The following is a 19,295-nucleotide window of genomic DNA, read 5'->3' on the forward strand; positions in this document are numbered from 1 at the left end:
AGGCAGAAAGAGAGAGAGAGAGAAAGAGAGAGAGAGAGAGAGAGAGACTTTCTTCTGCTCGTCCACTCTCTAGATGGCTGCAGCATCAAGAGCTGCACTGACCAAAAGCCAGGAGCCAGGAGATTATCCCACCTTTTCCATGTTGGTGCAGGGGCCGAAGGACTTGGGCCATCCTTTATTGTTTTCCCAGACCATAGCAAAGAGCTGGATCAGAAGTGGAGCAGCCGGGACTCCAACCAGTGCCCATATGGGATGCCAGCACAGCAGGCAGTGGCTTTACCTTCTATGTCACAGCGCCGGCCCCCAAGCTTCCTTTCTTTCTCACCCTTCCTTTTCTAAGATTTTTTCCGCGGTCTGTTTTCCCATTTCATATTTCTTAACTCCTTACTTCCTTTTTCTTTTGATTTTTATTCCTGAAACAATGAGTATCATCAAATACGAACACTTAGTATTTAATCAACTCTTAATTAAACAATGTCATATTTTTCCTACACTATGAAAATTCTATTACCAAATATTGCAGCACATACTAAATTTAATTTCCATGGAAATTTTCAAATCTTTAAAGCATCACATAGGAGTAATTGAGCTTAACTAAATACATCACTGGGTTAATATATTAATTTGAAATTGATTCTGTTGACTCCTAAACCATGTTATTTCTGGATAATATCTTCACAAAAATTAAATCTAAACTAGCAAGCTGCAATATGCAGCATTATATTTATATATATATTTAAAACTTTAATTATTCATTTAGAAAAGAAGAGAGAGAGAGAGCTCTTGTCAGATAGTTCACTCCTCAAATGCTTGCAACAGCTGGGCTAGGTCATGGCTGGGCCTGAGCTGAAGTCAGAAACTCATTAAGATTTCCCATATGTGTGGCAAAAACCCAATTACTTGAGCTTTCATATGCTGCCTTCTAAGTTGTATGTTACCAAGAAGTTGAAACCAGGAGTTAGAACTAGGAATTGTATCTAGGAACTTTAGTAAGGGAGATGGGCTTCTTAGCCACTAAAAAATCTGTTCCGTACATCTAGATCTGTGTTATCTATAATATGTTTGTGTGTACATTTTTTTTCTGTGGTGAGCCAGACTTTTGAGTGCTGAGTCAAGCTGACAGTTATGCTTATTCATAAACTTACAAAAAAAGCTTCTACTATGTATCTCCTGTAAACTGTTTTCTTCAGATTGGAAAATATTTGGGAGTTTCAAGGTGGCTGAACAATGAGAACTTATGCTGACTTCGGCCAAAGAAAGATACCAGAAAACCAAAGGAAGGATCTTGTTCTCAAGAGATTAAGAGAAATTTTCAGTGGAGGATGGACAGAACAGAGAATCTATGGGGCAGTGAGGAAAGAGAACAGACACATCAATACCAGCCACTTCTACATCTACACAGCCAGCTACTGGATGGGAAGCACCATCTTCTCAGGACAAGGTGAGAGGAAGCTGCCAAGACATTCACAGCCCCCTCCATAGAGGTTTTGACCGAGGGAGAATTCTACAATCTGCACTGGCTTTGGGTTCAGCATGGGGAAGGATTGAGGGGCTGGGTGACTACTTTATTCCAAGAAGGATGACAAATCAGCTTCATACACCTCGCTCCATCAAAGCGTGAGGCTCAATTTGCTGAAGTGTAGTTGCCACTGAACTTTGCTCTGACTTAGGGAACAGCTTGTGCCAGGAACGGAGCTGCTCACAGGGTGCAGGGTGGCCCCTTCACAGCCTGTGACAATGTAAGATGGGCACAATCCATAGAGCTGAGTGGATTGTGGGTTGTGGCTGAGTTCCCATGCATCCATCAAGTCTGGCTGAGGAAACTCAGACCTCACTGCATATTCATGAAAACCCCTTAGAGGACCCAGGGGACTAGTAATGAGTGGGTATATGCAGTGCATATACCTGAGTAGGAAGAATGCTCAGGCACTGTGAACTCTCTAGGCTGTGATTCAGCTGGTTCAACCTGACAGAGAGAAGGGCAGGCACTGTGAACACACCAGCAAGATCCAACATCACATACACCTACTAATGTTAGCAAGAAGAACTCCACCAAGCCCAACTTGTTTATCACTCTGGACTCTTGCTCTACCCATTAATAGGGTCCAGAGCTCCCTGGCCCCACCCAACACACACCCCCGAAACTCTCTAGTAAGTCTTAGGTATTCTACTGAGACACTCAGGCACATTTCCAGTAATAAAGCCTTCAATAATAATAATAATAATGATAATAAACAAATCCCAGGGGCCTGCACTGTTGCATATTAAACTGTTGCCTGCCAAATCATTGAGCACCCATTGCAGGCTTAGCAGCAGAGTTGTGTGACAGTACCCCTCAGATCATGCTGAAAATCCTCCAGCAGCAGATCTTCAAGATCAGCATTGACTCCAAGGAGACAGTGAAAGTACTGAAAGAGAAGATTAAATCTGAAAAGGGGAAAGATGTCTTTCCTGTGCAGGTCAAAAATTAATTTATGCAGGAAAATACTCAGTGATGACATTGCACTCAAAAATATATACAACTGACAGGAAAAACTTTGTGATTGTTATGGTGACAAAACCCAAAGCAATGACAAGACCAGCACCAGCTGCAACCAACGTCAAATCCTGCCACCACTACCACAGTTAGTTCTTCTATAGCAACAGCTGTAACACTGGACACAACACTGGGTACTGCTTTGGCTCCCACTTCATGCCTGCATCCATTGCTCCAGCATCAACAACATCTTCTCAACCTGCACCTGCTGGTGGAACTAAGAAATAGAAACCTGCGGAAAAGTTAGCAGAGATACCAGTAGCTACTAGTCTAACATCAACTGATAGTACCTCAGGAGAAGAAAGACATACAGGACAACAAAATTGGAAAGGAAGAAGCCAAAATATCTATGTTTTTAGATGGCATGATGTTGTATATGGAAAACCTATTAACTCCACCAAATAGATTTTAGGACTTATAAACCAATTCAATAAAGTTTCAGGTTACAAAATAAACACACAGAAATATTAGTTTTTCTACACTCTTAATGATGAATTTACCAAAAGAGAATTTAAAACAGAAATTCCATCCACAATAGCCACAAGGAATAAGTGAAACCAAAGAAGAAAAAGATTTCTGCAATGAAAATTACAAAACATCAATGGGAGAAATCACCAGGGACACAAAAAAATGTAAAGATATCCCTTGTACATGGACTGGAATAATTAATATTATTAATATGTCTATACCACCTAAGCAATCTACATCCTCAATGCAATCTCTATCAAAATAGCAATGCATTCTTCAAAGAATTAGAAAAAATGTTAAAGTTGATATGAAATAACAAAAGACCTAGAATAGCAAATGTGTTCCCAGGCCAAAAAAAAAAAAAAAAAATCAAGCTGAAGGCATCACAATACCTGACTTAAAAGCATACTACAAAACTATGAAATAGCATGGTGCTGTCATCAAAACCAACAAATGTCGCTCCCCCTCTTCGTGGAGGAGCAACACAGGACCCTGCGCTGTTCTTTCGTCTGCTCGGCCCTCCCCGGGTTTGCTGCTGGTTCTTCCCGGGTTGGCTACTATCCCTTCCACCTCCGTGGAAGGGCAGTTCCCCCTGGCCGCATTCCCCACTTCTGCAGGGGAGCGGCACACTGCCGGCCGGCTCTTCTCGGGGGCTGCACGGGTTCCCTTAGATGTTCCCCATAGATGTTCCCTTGTGCATGCCGTCTCTCTCCTCCTTTATAGTCCTCCTCCGCCAATCCCAACTCGGCTGCCCACACGCCGAGTACGCTGCTCTCCAATCAGGAGCAAGTCCTACAGTTAATTGGTTGAACTGGAGGCAGCTGTGCGGAAGCTGTTTACTTCTCTCCCAGCGCCATATTGTGGGAGAGCAGATGCATAGAATAAGTCTTAATTCCAGTAACAGTCTAGTCCGGTTTGCTCCCCACAAACAAATAGATCAATTGAACTTAATAGAGTGCAGGAAATTAACCCATGTACAGATAGACAATTGGTTTTTGGAGAAAGGGTATGCTCTTTAATAAATGCTGGCAAAACTGGATATATATATATATATATATATATATATATATACACACACACATATATATATGTAGAAATGTATCTATGAACTCCATTGAGTCTGCTCTCAGTATTAATATCACATTAACATGAAATTAAAAGAGTATCTTTAATAAATTTGGATGTTAGCCATAAAATTTCTTTTTAATACATTTAACAAAACAGCTCCCTAGTATCCTGAGAATGTACAATTTTAAATATATATTAATTTTTTAAGTGAAGAAATTGGAAAATAAAGAAAATGTGGTATACATCTATCGTGGAAATTTACTCAGCTATAAACAAGAATGAAATTATTTCTAACATTTCTAACAAAATGTATGCAACTAGAGATCATCCCACTTAGTGAAATAAGCCAGACCCCGGGCCAGTGCAGTGACTCAGTGAGTTAAAACCCTGGCCTGCAGCATTGGCATCCCATATGGGTGCTGGTTCAAGACCCAGCTGCTCCTCTTCCAATCCAGCTCCCTGCTATTGCTCCTGGGAAAGCAAATGAGAATGACCCAAGTCCTTGGGCCAGTACACCCACATTGGACACCTGGAAGAATTTCCAGCCCCTGGCTTTGAACTGGTGTAGCTACAGCCATTGTGGCCATTTGGGGAGTGAACCAGTGGATGGAAGACCTCTCTCTTTCTGTCTCTACCTCTCTGTAATTCTTTCAAATAAATTTAAAAAGTCTAAAGTAAAAGATAAGCCAGACCCAGAAAGAGAACTGTCACTTTTTTTTTCCTTTGGGGTACGTAACATATAGAAAGAGTATAACAATTATATTTGGTATATATTTATGAATACTGCTTCATTGAATGATACCATGTAAATGACAATATACTCTTAGCTCATGCATTAAAAAAGAAGAAATGGGGGAAGGGAATAGAGAGGACTCTGGGGGTGGTAGTAATGACTTGTTCTTAACTTGGTTTTAGATATGAGTGTGATCAGGTGACACAAAAATTCCCATTTATCTGTACACATGTTGCCTTTCTTAGTAGGTATTTTAACAAAATGTTTTTTTGAGAAAATATAGACAGTAAGAACAATGGACATTTTTCATTTACCCAATCTACAAACACCTAATGAATATGTACGTATAATGTCTTAGACTCTGTAGTAAGAACTTAAGTACAGAGAAATGGATAAGTCATTACTCTATATTCTAAAGCATGATATGCAGTAGAGGAGCTGTAGAAAGTCTTGGAGGAGGCCTTATAACCCCTGCTGGATTTGGCAAAACACTCAATATCCATATTTTATTCTCTGTCAAACCTAATCTGCAGTAGATTTAAATTTGAAGTGGTTCACATAAAAATCTTTCAGGACTTGGTTCCTTCTAACATATGCCTCATCCATTTTAAAATCACTTCATGGTGTTTCCAACAAGGAGGTCTGGAGAGCACAGAGGTGTAATTAGTTCTGCGCTAAATGGAGATGGAAAACTAGAGGAAATTTCTAATAGCTGTTCTGATCATTGCTTTTGTATTTGAGTTGGAACTTGAAATACTATGAGGATTAAAAATGAGTAGAAGTGTGGAAGAAACAGCATTTCAGTTTGTGGGAATAGACACATAATGAGCATTAAATGTTATTAATTTTTTATCATGCACTAATCACATTTCTTAGGTCACAGAAAGGAGATAAATGTCAGGGATGACATTTTAAAAACTGGCTTCAAGGGTAATGGGTGACGGAGCAGAGTGTGACTCCCAAGTTTCCCTTCCAAAAAAGAATGTTCTATCTTTCAAGCTGGCTTCCATAAAGGCAGGTATTTAAAGAGAAATGATCAGTTGATTCACCATTGTCACTACTCACAGTGGTTTATATTATATTCTCTACCAATAACATAGTTTTGGTCTAACTATTTTTTAATACATTTATGTTGATATTTCCTCTTTCATAGCCCAGTATCTAAATTAAAGCACTTTCTCTGAAATCCACTTTTTTCTATGTATATACATGTATGACTGCATAATATATGTATATAATATATACATATAATATAACATATAATATATGTATGTATACCATGTGCCCATAAATAGATACATAATATCCACAACCTGGACACCAAATTTGCTTGCTGTTTCTACCTGTTGGCAATGTGTATATAGGTGCCTAACAGCTTTACTGAAGTTTGGATGAGTGATAACCAATAACATAATTTTTTAGAATAAAAGTTCTGTCCTATTTGTGTTAACAAACTTAGAAAAAATTATATCTAAAAAAGAAAATGGGTGGTTAATTTCTTACAAGAAGCAAATGGCTTGAACATTCCCAAGACACTGGTGGCATTACCGTGGCTCTAGACCAGGCTGCTTCTTTTTTTAACTGAACCACTTCCACCTCTTGGGAATCATTGCTTTGACTGCGTTTTGTCTTCAAGATCACTGGTAAAATGATGTGTCATCTCCTTTTACAATTCTTACAAGAAATGCTTCAAGACCTTAATATCGCTTGTTAAAAATTTCCATGGAAAGTTTTGCTCTTGTCTGTAGCTGTCCTGTGTGCAACAGTTTTGGCTCCCAATGGGGAAAACCTTTGTTCCACTTTAATTTTTTGGTCAGAGTATGTAAGTTTAACATCCATTCTGTTGGCTATTATTTTTCCTGCTTATCTTGGGTCCTATTGCAGGGATGGGAAATATTTGTCCAGCAGGCCATGAAAGGGTGGCAAAATCATTTGATTTGTCCCTGCCAGGACAACCACAGGCACGACTCAAAATTCAATCATTTATATCAGGATAAATTTTAAAATGATAATTTGTACGGCCTGCAAATGATGTTATAAATATCCAAATATCCCTTGGCAGAAAGATGTTCTTCATGAAGAAGACAAGAATTTTCTTAGCTTATTGTTGTGAATGGTCTGCAGTTGCAGACTTAATTTGTTTCTCCCCTTACATTTGTCAATAGCTGATCTCCTTGGGGCATTATCCCTATCAACTTTCCATCAACTACCAATGATTTCACCATTGCTCCACACAAATTCACCATAAATTTCATATTTGTTCTTGCTTTAATTTAGCAGAATTTCTGTTCTTCTAATGGGGACTATTTTCAAACAGATGTCTAATCCTCCTTAGTGCATCAAATTGGATCTTCTTTCCACATGTATACCAAGTTAGTTTAAGTTTACTTTGATGCAAAAAAACCCTTTGAAATAAATACATTTTTTCATAATACAGATGTTCCATGTTTGCTTTGAAGTCCCTTTTCAAAATAACTGAATTGCCCCAGCTTCCTCAACACAAGCAAATTATGATATGAGGAAACTACACCAATTGTCTGCCTGCAAACTACTGAATGAAAATCAACTCTTGGAGAAATAAAATCACGAAGTTAATCATTTCTGCAAAATTTTAAAGTATAAACTATAATTAATAAATATAATTGCATGAATATATTATTAAATTAACAATATTTTCTCCTTAGGTCATATTTCCTCCCCAATCCTGATAAAATACTTATTACAAGGACATCCCTCTATCTTTGGTTTTTATTGTTCAATTTCCTAAAATTGCTTGATTCTTCATGGATATTTCTAGACCCTCTGAAACATAAAAGTTGCAGTTTAAATGATGGCAATGAGTAATGAAAGCCTGAGTGCATTTAGTGAACCAGAAAATTGAAACAAAGTTTCCATGAAAAAAAGTAATAGATGAGATGGGCATATGAATTTAAAGGGTAATATGAAGAGGTTCTTTCTCTTCAAAATACAATGAGAGCCTTATATTTATATTTCATTTGTAGAAATACAACTTATAAGAAGCTATCACATTGTTTTTCTCTTTAAACTTGCACACTCTTCAACCACTTGAGGAGCTGGTTTATCTGCTTTGTGACCAAATATTCCATTTTCAGGATTGGACGATAGAAACCATCCAGTCTGACTTTATCACATTAAACACGGAATCAAGTTTTCAGTTTAAGTCATGCCTAATTGAAAGGGCACAGAAGTAATTACAGATACATTAATCGTAACTTCTATTTCTAAAATCCTTTTAAGGTATCCAGATGTTTAACTTACTGAAGCACTTATTCATCCATTTCTCTTACATTCCAAATGAGTTCTTGAGTCTCTCTCCTCAACCTTCAAGAAAAATCCTTTTTCAACCGCTAGTCATCTGGATCATTCCTTCCACACATGGGCACAGATGACAAATGAAGAAAATGCCTTGGGCTAGCATGTTCATTGCTTATTACACTAATTTTATCGTTACCTTGTTGCATTATAGTGGTTGTCTGTCACACTGCCAGCAATTCCAACTGCTTTCTGTCTCAATTTCATCATCTGTGTAATGAAGACAATTAGAGTACTTCACTCACAGATCATTATAAAGATTAAAATTTTTAATTTTCAAAAATAACACAATAATAATGATTAGTCAATGAACCTTAGCTTAAATTACTGTCAATATTGTAATTATTACAACTGAGTTGGAGGAGACGTAGGGTATTATTTAAAGACTAAATCTTTTTTTTTATTATTTTTGACAGGCAGAGTGGACAGTGAGAGAGAGAGACAGAGAGAAAGGTCTTCCTTTTGCTGTTGGTTCACCCTCCAATGGCCGCCACGGCTGGCGCGCTGCAGCTGGTACTGATCCGAAGGCAGGAGCCAGGTACTTCTCCTGGTCTCCCATGGGGTGCAGGGCCCAAGCACTTGGGCCATCCTCCACTGCACTCCCTGGCCACAGCAGAGGGCTGGCCTGGAAGAGGGGCAACCGGGACAGAATCGGGCGCCCCAACCGGGACTAGAACCCGGTGTGCCGGCGCCGCTAGGCGGAGGATTAGCCTAGTGAACCGCGGCGCTGGCCCTAAATCTTTTTTGAAAAAAAAAAAAAAAAACCTTGAAGAAAGACTGGCCCAAAGGAAATGAGTGATGCTCAATAATGGCAGGTGCCATCCACATGAACTTACATGGAACTGGCATGTTCTGAACTTGTGGCAACTCAGAAGAAATAACTGCTTTTTCTCACAAACAGGACAAGTGAAGGAAAGCAAAAGAAAGTGGAAAGAATATGAGCTGTGACACAGTATAGGCTGCATACGAATTTCTATCTGTTTCTTCTATCATTGCAACTTTGGGAGTTATTTCAACTTCTTGAGTGATAGCCTCATAATTTGCACAATAATATTCACAAGTAGAGGTTGTCTTGAGCATCATAATGATATGGCTTTTCAGCCTTTTGGCTAAGATCAAGTGTTGACCATCATAATAATACACAGACCTATTGTATATAAAGCAGATGACACATAGTATTGATAAAATAAATTAGGTCTTCTCTTCCTCTTGTTCTTCCTCTTCCTGCTCCTCCTATTCTGGTTCTTTCTTCTAAAAACTAAAGGGCAGAATTTTCTTATCTGGGTTGTTATCAGAAAGATAAAAGCAAAATAGAAAGAACCATTTACTATGATTTGGATATCTCCTCTAAAATGTATGTTGAAATTTATTTGCAATTGCAAAGTAAGAGCAGGAATCTTTAAGAGCTGATTAAGTTACACCCTCATGAAAAGATGATGCGATTACTGTGGGAATGGATTAGTCACTAGGGAAACATGTTCCTGTCAAAAAGTATGAAACGGACCCACTTTTTTTCTGTTTTGTCTCATGTGTGTTTGTTTGCTCTTCCATCATGTTAGGACATGGCATGGAGGCCTCTGCCAGATGCCAGTGCCATATTTGTGGGCTTCCCAGACTCCAGAGTCATGAGTCAAGTAAATTTGTATTGCTTATAAATTATCTAGGATGTGGTATTCCTTTATAGCAGCAGAAAGCAGATCAGGTAAATACTCATGGCAAGACCATGAAGTTGCCACATGGAGATTAGCAGGGTGAAAACAAATGAGAAAAATGAGCTATATGCTTGCAACTTGTGGCTATACTAGAGGACTAACTTATAAATGTCCAGATAGTAGATCAACTGAAACAAGCTTTTCAGATAAGCTGACTGTGACAAAAACAAAATTCTGAATTTTATGTAGGTATTTTAAATGATTTCTTATTATCTTGTAGTTCTTTTGTGAATTCCAGCTCATGTCCAAGGGGAAAAGATATAGGCTTGACCTAACATGCTAGAGGTGGAATTAAGGTAATGTCCTTTGGAGTAAGAGCTGGGTGGTATTGACATTGTAAGAAAAGCAAGATGATGCTAAGGAATAGGACAATGGCTGAATCATAGCTAGTTATTAACCTAGAGATTCTTCTGTTTCTGTTCATTGTAGATGGCAGTGTTTGGTTTGATAATTAGTAATCCCTTTTGTAAAGGAGGAAAAACTAATTCAGTTTCATGTCTAAATTCAAAATTACGGCTTTTACTCTTCTAAATCCACAAGTATGGACAAATATGAGATCTTCTCAGAGAGATAGAGACTTAAGAATAAGCATCTTTAGAGAAAGGTAGGCATACTTTCCATATCCATAAGTTATTTACTCAATTTTTAATATGCTCCAATGAAATATGTTTTAAAGAATCCTTTTGTTTCATACCAGTGATTCTCAGCTTAGGCTGTTTATTAGCAATCCCTTGGGATCTTTAAAAACAATTGTTCTGAGAATTGGTAGATTTTTTGAGGTTCCACCTGAACTAATATTAACTTAGTGCTGTGATTCACTGTCTAACACATTTAAACATGTGTTTTCATGTTTTAATTGGAATTTTTCGCCCACTGTCTCTAGGTTTGCCCTCTGTGGCGATGAAGGACACTTGGACATTGGCATAGAGAACAGTTGTCCAATTGTCTTTGAAAGTAAATCAACCCCTCAGGCTCTTCTCTGTGCTAAATCAAACTACTGCCTTTTGCTTCAGTTAGAAGCCTTTCTATCCTTTTCATTAATTTTGTAATTCTCATGAAGAATGCTTACAATTTTAAGTCTCTCAAAAAGTGAAAGACAAGAGTTTAAATAAAAAGAGACTATATTTTAATTTTGATGGCAAAATGTATTAACAATTTCTTTCTATTATTCCTTTTTCAAAAAATTCTTTGTATTTTAAATTATGTATTTAATATTTATATTTATTTATTACTATTTTTAAAGTAGTGATTGGCAACTGGTGTTTGGTGTACATTCAAGTATAATTCCATGTTTCCCCAAAACTTATTCTGAAGATTTGTCTAGCTTTTTGAAGTCTTCTATTGAGAAAAGACTACTTCAACTTTTTTATTAAATTTATTGGGATAAGAGAGGGCACTGCTTAGCAATACATTTTAAGGAAAGATTTTGTAGAAAGCCCATTTCTAACTTATTACTGTAACACTTAGGTATATTGAATTCCTGGTTTAAATTCTGCCTGAAGCTTTTCAAAGGGAAGTAAAGCAGGGGGAAAAAAAAGAAAAAAAAAATACCTTAAATTCAAACTATTGAGTGGAGAGTAAAATTTTCCCAAAGCAATGAACCATTTAATTTCTGCTAATGTTATCTGGGGAAAATATTAATGGAACATACTAAGAAACTAGAATAAGCACTGTCTTTAGAGAAAAAAAATCTGATCCAGGGATATAAGAGCAGAAATATTCCTTTACAAACAGTCTTGAATAATTGTCGGTATTATTTACAAGTAAAACTTAATTTGGCAGAGAATTTTCAAGAATCCAGGGCTCTTTGGGATTTCATAATCTGCTCCAAAGTCAACAAAGAGGTATCTAAGTTGGGCAAGATCTTTATGCAGGGATAAACATGCTGATCCTTCAGTAAAGAGTAAATACCATTTTGAGATGTCAAATAAATAGCAATTTCTCCTTCCCAGATTTTCCTGTTGGTTTGTAAGTGAGGAAACAAATAAGCGAGCACACATGTGAGCATGCATATATATCCACTTAGAAACAGATTTGACTAAAATCTTTTGGATACTGCACAGATGGTAAGGCGATGAGGATTGAAGAATCACAAGAATCATAATGATGTTCTTACAACTAATCTTAAATTTTCTAATCCAAAGAAATACTCTTCTCACATAACAAGGACAAATATTACAATAAGACAAACATTTATTTTATATGTCTAAGATTTTTCATTTTGATTGCTCTGACAAATTCATGGACTGGAAGAGGACTCTACATAACATGGGGTCTGTGATGTATAGGAGAATGCAGGAAGCATAAAAACTGACAATTTATAAAATTAAGTTGTGAAAGTTACTAAGAACAACGTTACTAAAACAGATAACAATTTGAAGCTTATGTAACATGATCAAGTCAATAACTAACCTTCCATTTGAAATCAAGCAAGGCTATTTACCTTAATATTTATGATTAGAGTAAAAATTACATCATGTGAGTGCAATGATCTCCATTGTGTGAAGTCATAACAGGGCCTAATGCTAAAATCCTGTTTATGGACTTCCTGGGACATAGAGTTTCAGTATACAATTTTGGAGAAATCTTTCTTCACCTCTAATGGTGGGTCTATGGACACCATAGCACTAGCCCAGCACCCTGGATTTCTGACAATATCTGATAAGCCTGAAGTGGAATTTCATTTCACACTTAGTCAATCATACTTTCCTTTTTGTAAGGTTTATTTATTTATTTTAAAGTCAGAGTTAGAGAGAGAGAGAGAGAGAGAGAGGGAGAATCTTCCATCCACTGTTTCACTCCCTAGACGGCTGCAATGGCTAGGGCTAAGCCAGGCCAACACCAGGAGCCAGGAGCTTCATCCAGGTCTACCACATGGGTGACAGTGGTCCAAACACTTGAGCCATCCTCTGCTGCTTTTCCCAGGCCATTTGCAAGGAGCTGGATCAGAAGTGGCTGGGATTGAAACTGGTGCTGACAGGGGATACTAGCATTGCAGGCAGCAGCTTAAGCTGCTGCAACACAATGCTGGCCCCAGTCATGGTTTCCTTCACACGTGTGGACTGAAGGGCAGAGAACTTGGGCCTTGGATGTGAGTAATATTTAATGGCAGAGATCTGATGGAAGACCCAGAAATTGTTGATGCTGAGATTGCCTAGTTTTTGTTCCATCCTTTCTCAAGTGTTATTAATTTATTATTTTAATCGCTTCTCGGCCTTTTGGCTAAGATCAAGTGTAATTTATTATTTTAACAACTCTATAAAACATCCAATATCCATGTTAAATTGCCTTTTAGTATCGCAGTTTTCTTATGTTAGCTGTATTATTGAACAGAGAAGTCCATACTGAAAGGATCCATGACAGTATAGGTTAGGAAAATATAATACTTGGTTTACCTCCTTTGTTGCAGTTGAAAAAACATGCATTAGCAGAAACTGAGTCAGTCATGTAACACATAGAAAAAGACATGTATAGAAGCTTAATTCTTACTTTTGCTGAGCATGCTACTCTAATTCTTGGTGTTTACCTGGGTTACAATAAAGCTCATGAATGAAGGCCTGATGGTTTAGGAATCTGCCTACTCATTATGTTTCTTCCTATTGATGCTGAATTTCTCACTTTTCTTATTAGTCAATTTATATGAATATGTTCACTTCATGGCTGGAGCAAAAGGGCCCTAGATTGATGCACACATGCTCATCCAACTGAAGCCCCAAGTTAAGCTCTTGTGGATTGTTAATTATAAATAAAATGTCATTAGGTAGGAAAAATCCAAAAATTAATAAATGGATTAATTCAGCACATTTATTATTCTTAGTGTATGATAGGCACACTTGTAATTGCTGGGGAATGTAGCAGTGAACACAGATAGAAATCACTGCCTTCTTGTTGCTTCTCCTCTAGTGAGGAGAAAGACAACTAAGATGTGAATGTAGGGCCGGCGCCGCGGCTCAGTAGGCTAATCCTCCGCCTGCAGCGCCGGCACACCAGGTTCTAGTCCCGGTTGGGGTGCCGGATTCTGTCCCAGTTGCTCCTCTTCCAGTCTAGCTCTCTGCTGTGGCCTGGGAGGGCAGTGGAGGATGTCCCAAGTCCTTGGGCCCTGCACCCGCATGGAAGACCAAGAGGATGCACCTGGCTCCTGGCTTCGGATCCCAGGACGACTGCAGCACAGTGGCAGAAGCGGCCATTTTGGGGGGTGAACCAACAGAAAAGGAAGACCTTTCTCTCTGTCTCTCTCGCTGGCTAACTCTGCCTGTCAAAAAAAAAAAAATATGTGAATGTAAAATACACAGTCTATTTTGTTACAGTACTACAAAGAAAAATATAGCATGGGAAGGAAAAACTATGTGCAATGTGATATTCTAGTTTTAGAGAGGGTACTTCATTGAGAGCATTTCATTTCAGTAAGCATCTGGAAGAAGTGGTTAGTCATACTTCTGGAGACGAACACTCCAGAAACTGTGACTAGCAAGTGCAAAGGCCCTGAGGCAATAATATTTCTGATTTGTGCAAAAAGACCAGCATTGCTGGTGCAGAATTAGTTAAAGGAATCAGTCATGGGAAATGAGGTCAGAAAGGTAAGGGGGAGAAAAGACACAGATCTCAGCGGTTTTTTATTGTTGACTTTGTCTTTTACTTTGTGGGAAATCAATGCAGGAATTTGAGAAGAGGGTAGATGTTGAAGGGCCTGTGATTTAATATCAGCCACTCCTGTGGTTACTTGAGGGAACTGCAGACGAAAAACAGGGAGATGAAACATTTGCCACCGCCAAGGGAAAATGAAGACACTGGAGGAAGGTGGGAAGATTTTGGTCTATTTTTAAGGAGGAGCTGACAGGGATTATTGATAAATTAGATATGGAGCCTGTGAAATAAATAGGGATTAAGAAGACCTCTGACGATTTTCATGTGAATGCCTCAAAAAATAGAGTTGTGATCGCCAATGAATAACCTAAGATTAAAATAGATCCTACAGGCTTTGTAAAAAAAAACTGCAATATGAGGTGACAGGAGTTAAGGATATTCCAAGCAGAATGTTCCCTAATTTCTGTCACATGCTCAGATATTTCTGAATGATCACATTAAGGTTATTCCTGAATTCGGCTCTGGTTTTCGTCCAAACTTCTGAGCAACACTATAGCCATCTGGGACTGCTCATCGGTATGTCTTCACCATCTTTCTAAGCAAGGTGAAATACATGGATTAATGATTTTTAAATTTTACAATACTGTCAGATGAGCCACATAAACTGACACCTGACTGCTTCTCCTGATTCTCCTATCAAATCATTGGTTTGTGAGTGAAACTTATTGTTTAAACATTAAATTTTAGTGACAGGGCTTGAATTAATGTTGTTCAATGCATTTCCCACACAATTTTGATACAAATGCTTCTTGGATGATTAATCATTTTGTTTAGGATTAAAGTTTATTCTTTATTGTTATTTTGCCAAGTATAGCAGAAGAGCATTTGACTAACAGTTAACAGAAAACATAAGGAATCAGAGCAATTGATTCAAATTCAACATGTTCTCATTTCTGTGCCAACTTCAAGTACATCTGTGAAAGTGATAATTTTTTCCCCAAAAAACGATTTCAGATGAGAGATTTATTTTGTTTTACTTTGCCCGAATAATAAACCATCTGCTCACTGACTCTGATTTTCTTTAAGCCCAAAAGAACACAGTGCCACCCTTATCTCTCGCCTCTGAGAAGACAGAGGTAGCAAAATCCTTTCCTGTTTAAAAGCATTGCCCACTTCCCATATACATAAACCTATCTTTCATCCTGTTTGCTGTAAGCCTTAAAATCATTGGTCAGTTTCTGCAGAATGAAGTTTTCTCCATGGATGCACATTTGTTTAATTTTGGCACATGAGGAGGCTCTGAAATTTTCATTTTTTAAAATGTGAAAACATGTTTGTGTCTTTCACTGAAAATGTAACAACCCTCCACCCTCTTGCTCTCAATCTCCCTCACTCTCACTCTCTCACTCTTATTGTTGCTTGGGAAGACATAGTATCCCCATCTGGATGTCTTTTTACTAGCTTCAAGAACCTTTACACTCTTATTTGCTTATTCAAGAATCCTCTCCATTCCGCTCTCCCTTTGATTATTTTTTTGTTCATTTCTTCTGTCTTTTCTCTTCTTTATTTAGAATTTATTAAACAGTATTGAATTATCATGTTAGACATTTGCTAGATACCAGTAATGCAAATGAATAAATCAAGATCTGCTTTAAGCAATTTATAGTAAAACATCATAAATGCCTACATAGAAAATAAATGTCACCACCATCTCCCAGAGGACTAATTTTTTTTTTTTTGACAGGCAGAATGGACAGTGAGAGAGAGAGAGAGAGACAGAGAGAAAGGTCTTCCTTTGCCGTTGGTTCACCCTCCAATGGCCGCCGCGGCTGGCACACTGTGGCCAGCACACCGCGCTGATCTGAAGGCAGGAGCCAGGTACCTCTCCTGGTCTCCCATGGGGTACAGGGCCCAAGCACTTGGGCCATCCTCCACTGCACTCTCGGGCCATAGCAGAGAGCTGGCCTGGAAGAGGGGCAACCAGGACAGAATCCGGCGCCCCGACCGGGACTAGAACCCGGTGTGCTGGCACCGCAAGGCGGAGGATTAGCCTAGTTAGCCATGGCGCTGGCCTTAGAGGACTAATATTATAATGCTCCCAACTTGTCTCCCCATTTCCATTCTAAGCCCCTAGAGTCTATTCACATATCTGCCAGATGGATTATAAATATAGATTAAATCACAAAATTCTTAGGTACACAGACTTGGTTGGCTTCCTGTCACACTTAAAATAAACCTTCAACTTGAGGCAGTTACCTGCCGCAGTGATTCAGTCACCATTTAGGACACCCACATCCCATACAGGGGTTTCTTGCTCAAGTCACTTCTGATACAGCTTCCTGCTAATGTGCACTCTGGGAGGTGGAAGTGTTGGCTCAAGTTCATGAATCCTTGCCACCTATGTGAGATGTCCAAATTGAGTTTCTGTCTCCTGACATCGCCCTGTCCCAGTCTGGGATGTTTTGGTAGGCATTTGGGGAGTGAAACAGCAGATAGAAGATTTTTGTCTATGTGTATTTGTGTCTCTCTCCCCCTCCCTCCTTCCCCCCTACCCTCCTTCCCTTTCTATCTTTCAAATAAAAATGACAATAAACACACTAAAAATTTAAAAATAATGAGTCCTACATTCTTACCCCAATAAAGGCATAGCACACAAGATTCCTCATGCTTTGACCTGGCTGCTCTCATTGCCAGCACTCTGTTCACAATGCATAGGCCTTCCAGCTGTTCTTGGCCAATCAACCTTTTTCCTGCCTCGGTGACTTCACAAGCACCTTCCTGCTGCTTCAAAGGATTTTCCATCAGAGTTCTATATGATTCACTCCACTCATGACTCTGCTCAGATGGCATCACCGCTGAGCCTCCTCTAGTCTTTCCTTATTTCCTTCTGTACAAATAGGGAGGCTGGAGAAGGATCTGCAGCACTCCACTGCTTTATTTTTGTAGAATTTACCACTACTTTATTTATTTATTTATTGCACACATCCAATTCTCAGAATCAAGTTTCATGCAGGAAGGGATTTTTTTTCTTCTGTTTTATTTAAATTTGCATTCTCTGCCTCTTGTAGTGGGGTGCCATAGAGGAAGCACTCAACTACTTCTTGTTAAATTATTTCACAAGGTGGGGCTGGCGCTGTGGCATAGTAGATAAAGCTGCAGCCCACAGTGCCAGCATCCCATACGGGTGCTGATTGAAGTCCTGGCTGCTCCACTTCCCATCCAGCTCTCTCCTATGGCCTGAGAAAGCTGAAAAAGATGGCCCAAGTCTTTGGGCCCCTGTAATCATGTGGGAAACTCAGAAGAAGCTCCTGGCTCCTGGCTTTGGAGCCTTCTGGGGAGTACACCAGCAGATGGAAGACTTCTCTGTTTCTCTCTGCCTCTCTTTAACTCTGCCTTTCAAATACATTAATAAATTTAAAAAATTATTTCAGAAGGTATGAAAGCACAGATAGAGAAGCTGGATGATTGTCAAGCAGGGAAATTCAGGAAATAATTCAATGAAATAATGTGAATATAAAGTTAAAAGATGAGTGTTTATTTGATTAATAAGCAAAGAGAGAAAGGAAATTTCAAGAAACATGCAGGTGTACAAGGTAGATGTCCATTACTGTAATGAATTAAATTAATCTAGGGTTTGGAGAAAATTTGTATTTTCTGTTTACCTAAAGAGCAATCCTTGAGGTTAGAAAAGTAAGCTGGGGAGAGGGAGTTTCTTTGAGGCTGAGGAAAGAAAAAAATCAAGAGAGATTATAAAGTAGGAAAACACAATGCTTAAACAAACTGAGGGGTTTATTTTTCCCCTAAATCTCTTACTGGTTGCAAGTATCCCAAAGTATTTGCATTCAATTTTAATGAGTTTATGATAATAAAGTAGATTTAATGGATAAGACTTTATTGTCATTCCATTGTGAATATGAGCACACAGGTGCACTGCTGACTCTTGAAGACAGATCATTCTCATCTTTCCCAACTCCAAGCACAACGTCTGATACAAGGTTAGAAGTTCAGTGACTGACAACTAGAACAGGAGCTTTACATTTTTAAAATATCAAATGCAATTTTTTTTGACAGGCAGAGTTAGACAGTGAGAGAGAGAGACAGAGGGAAAGGTCTTCCTTCCATTGCTTCACCGCCCAAATGGCTGCTACGGCCGTTGCTGTGCTAATCCGAAGCCAGGAGCCAGGTGCTTCCTCCTGGTCTCCCATGCTGGTGCAGGGCCCAAGGACTTGGGCCATCCTCCACTGCCCTCCCAGGCCACAGCAGAGAGCTGGACTGGAAGAGGAGCAACTGGAACAAAATCCGGCGCCCCAACCGGGACTAGAACCCCGGGGTGCCGGCGCCACAGGCAAGGATTAGCCTACTGAGCCATGGCGCTGGCCAAATGCAAATGTTTTAAATAAATCAGAAGAGGTATTTCAATATCCATGCAGAAGTTTGAAACAAAGAGTTATCCTCTTTTATTTTGTCTATCTGAATTTTCAATTGTGAGTGATAAAAAGGGAGGATAGTTGATTGCTCAAAATGCCTGTTCTTCAGATTTGTAGGAGCTACATATCTTTGCCATTCTTCTGTGACCAGAAAGAGTACTGTGCTCTGTAGGAGAGTGACATTTTCAGTCTGGACCCCTAGAAACCTAAGAGTCATCAGCACCATTATTTTGGTAAAAGTCCCCACGCCTTCTTTTAAAATGTAAAAGTAACTAAGATATTTATTTAGTCCATCCACCAACTTCCCCCATATTTGGAGTCAAGGACAGGTACAGCTATTCATACCTAAGTATATCTCAGGTATCTATAACATGGTCTTTCATTTATTTGATTAAGGCATAGTTCTGGGGTTTTTATAAGTCAGGCACTGCTTA

At 38.8% G+C, this 19,295-nt stretch overlaps 2 pseudogenes; both read left to right on the plus strand.

Annotated features, from left to right (window-relative positions):
• The first annotated feature begins 1,227 nt into the window (after positions 1 to 1,227).
• Positions 1,228 to 19,295, plus strand: part of LOC100355870 (WD repeat-containing protein SL1-17-like) — a 36,560-nt pseudogene continuing 18,492 nt past the window's right edge.
• On the plus strand, positions 13,053 to 13,178 carry LOC127493289 (U2 spliceosomal RNA; annotated as a pseudogene).

This window comes from Oryctolagus cuniculus, chromosome 5 (genome assembly GCF_051225735.1).
Source record: "Oryctolagus cuniculus isolate XC-2025 breed Fujian yellow rabbit chromosome 5, ASM5122573v1, whole genome shotgun sequence".
Lineage (NCBI taxonomy): Eukaryota > Metazoa > Chordata > Mammalia > Lagomorpha > Leporidae > Oryctolagus > Oryctolagus cuniculus.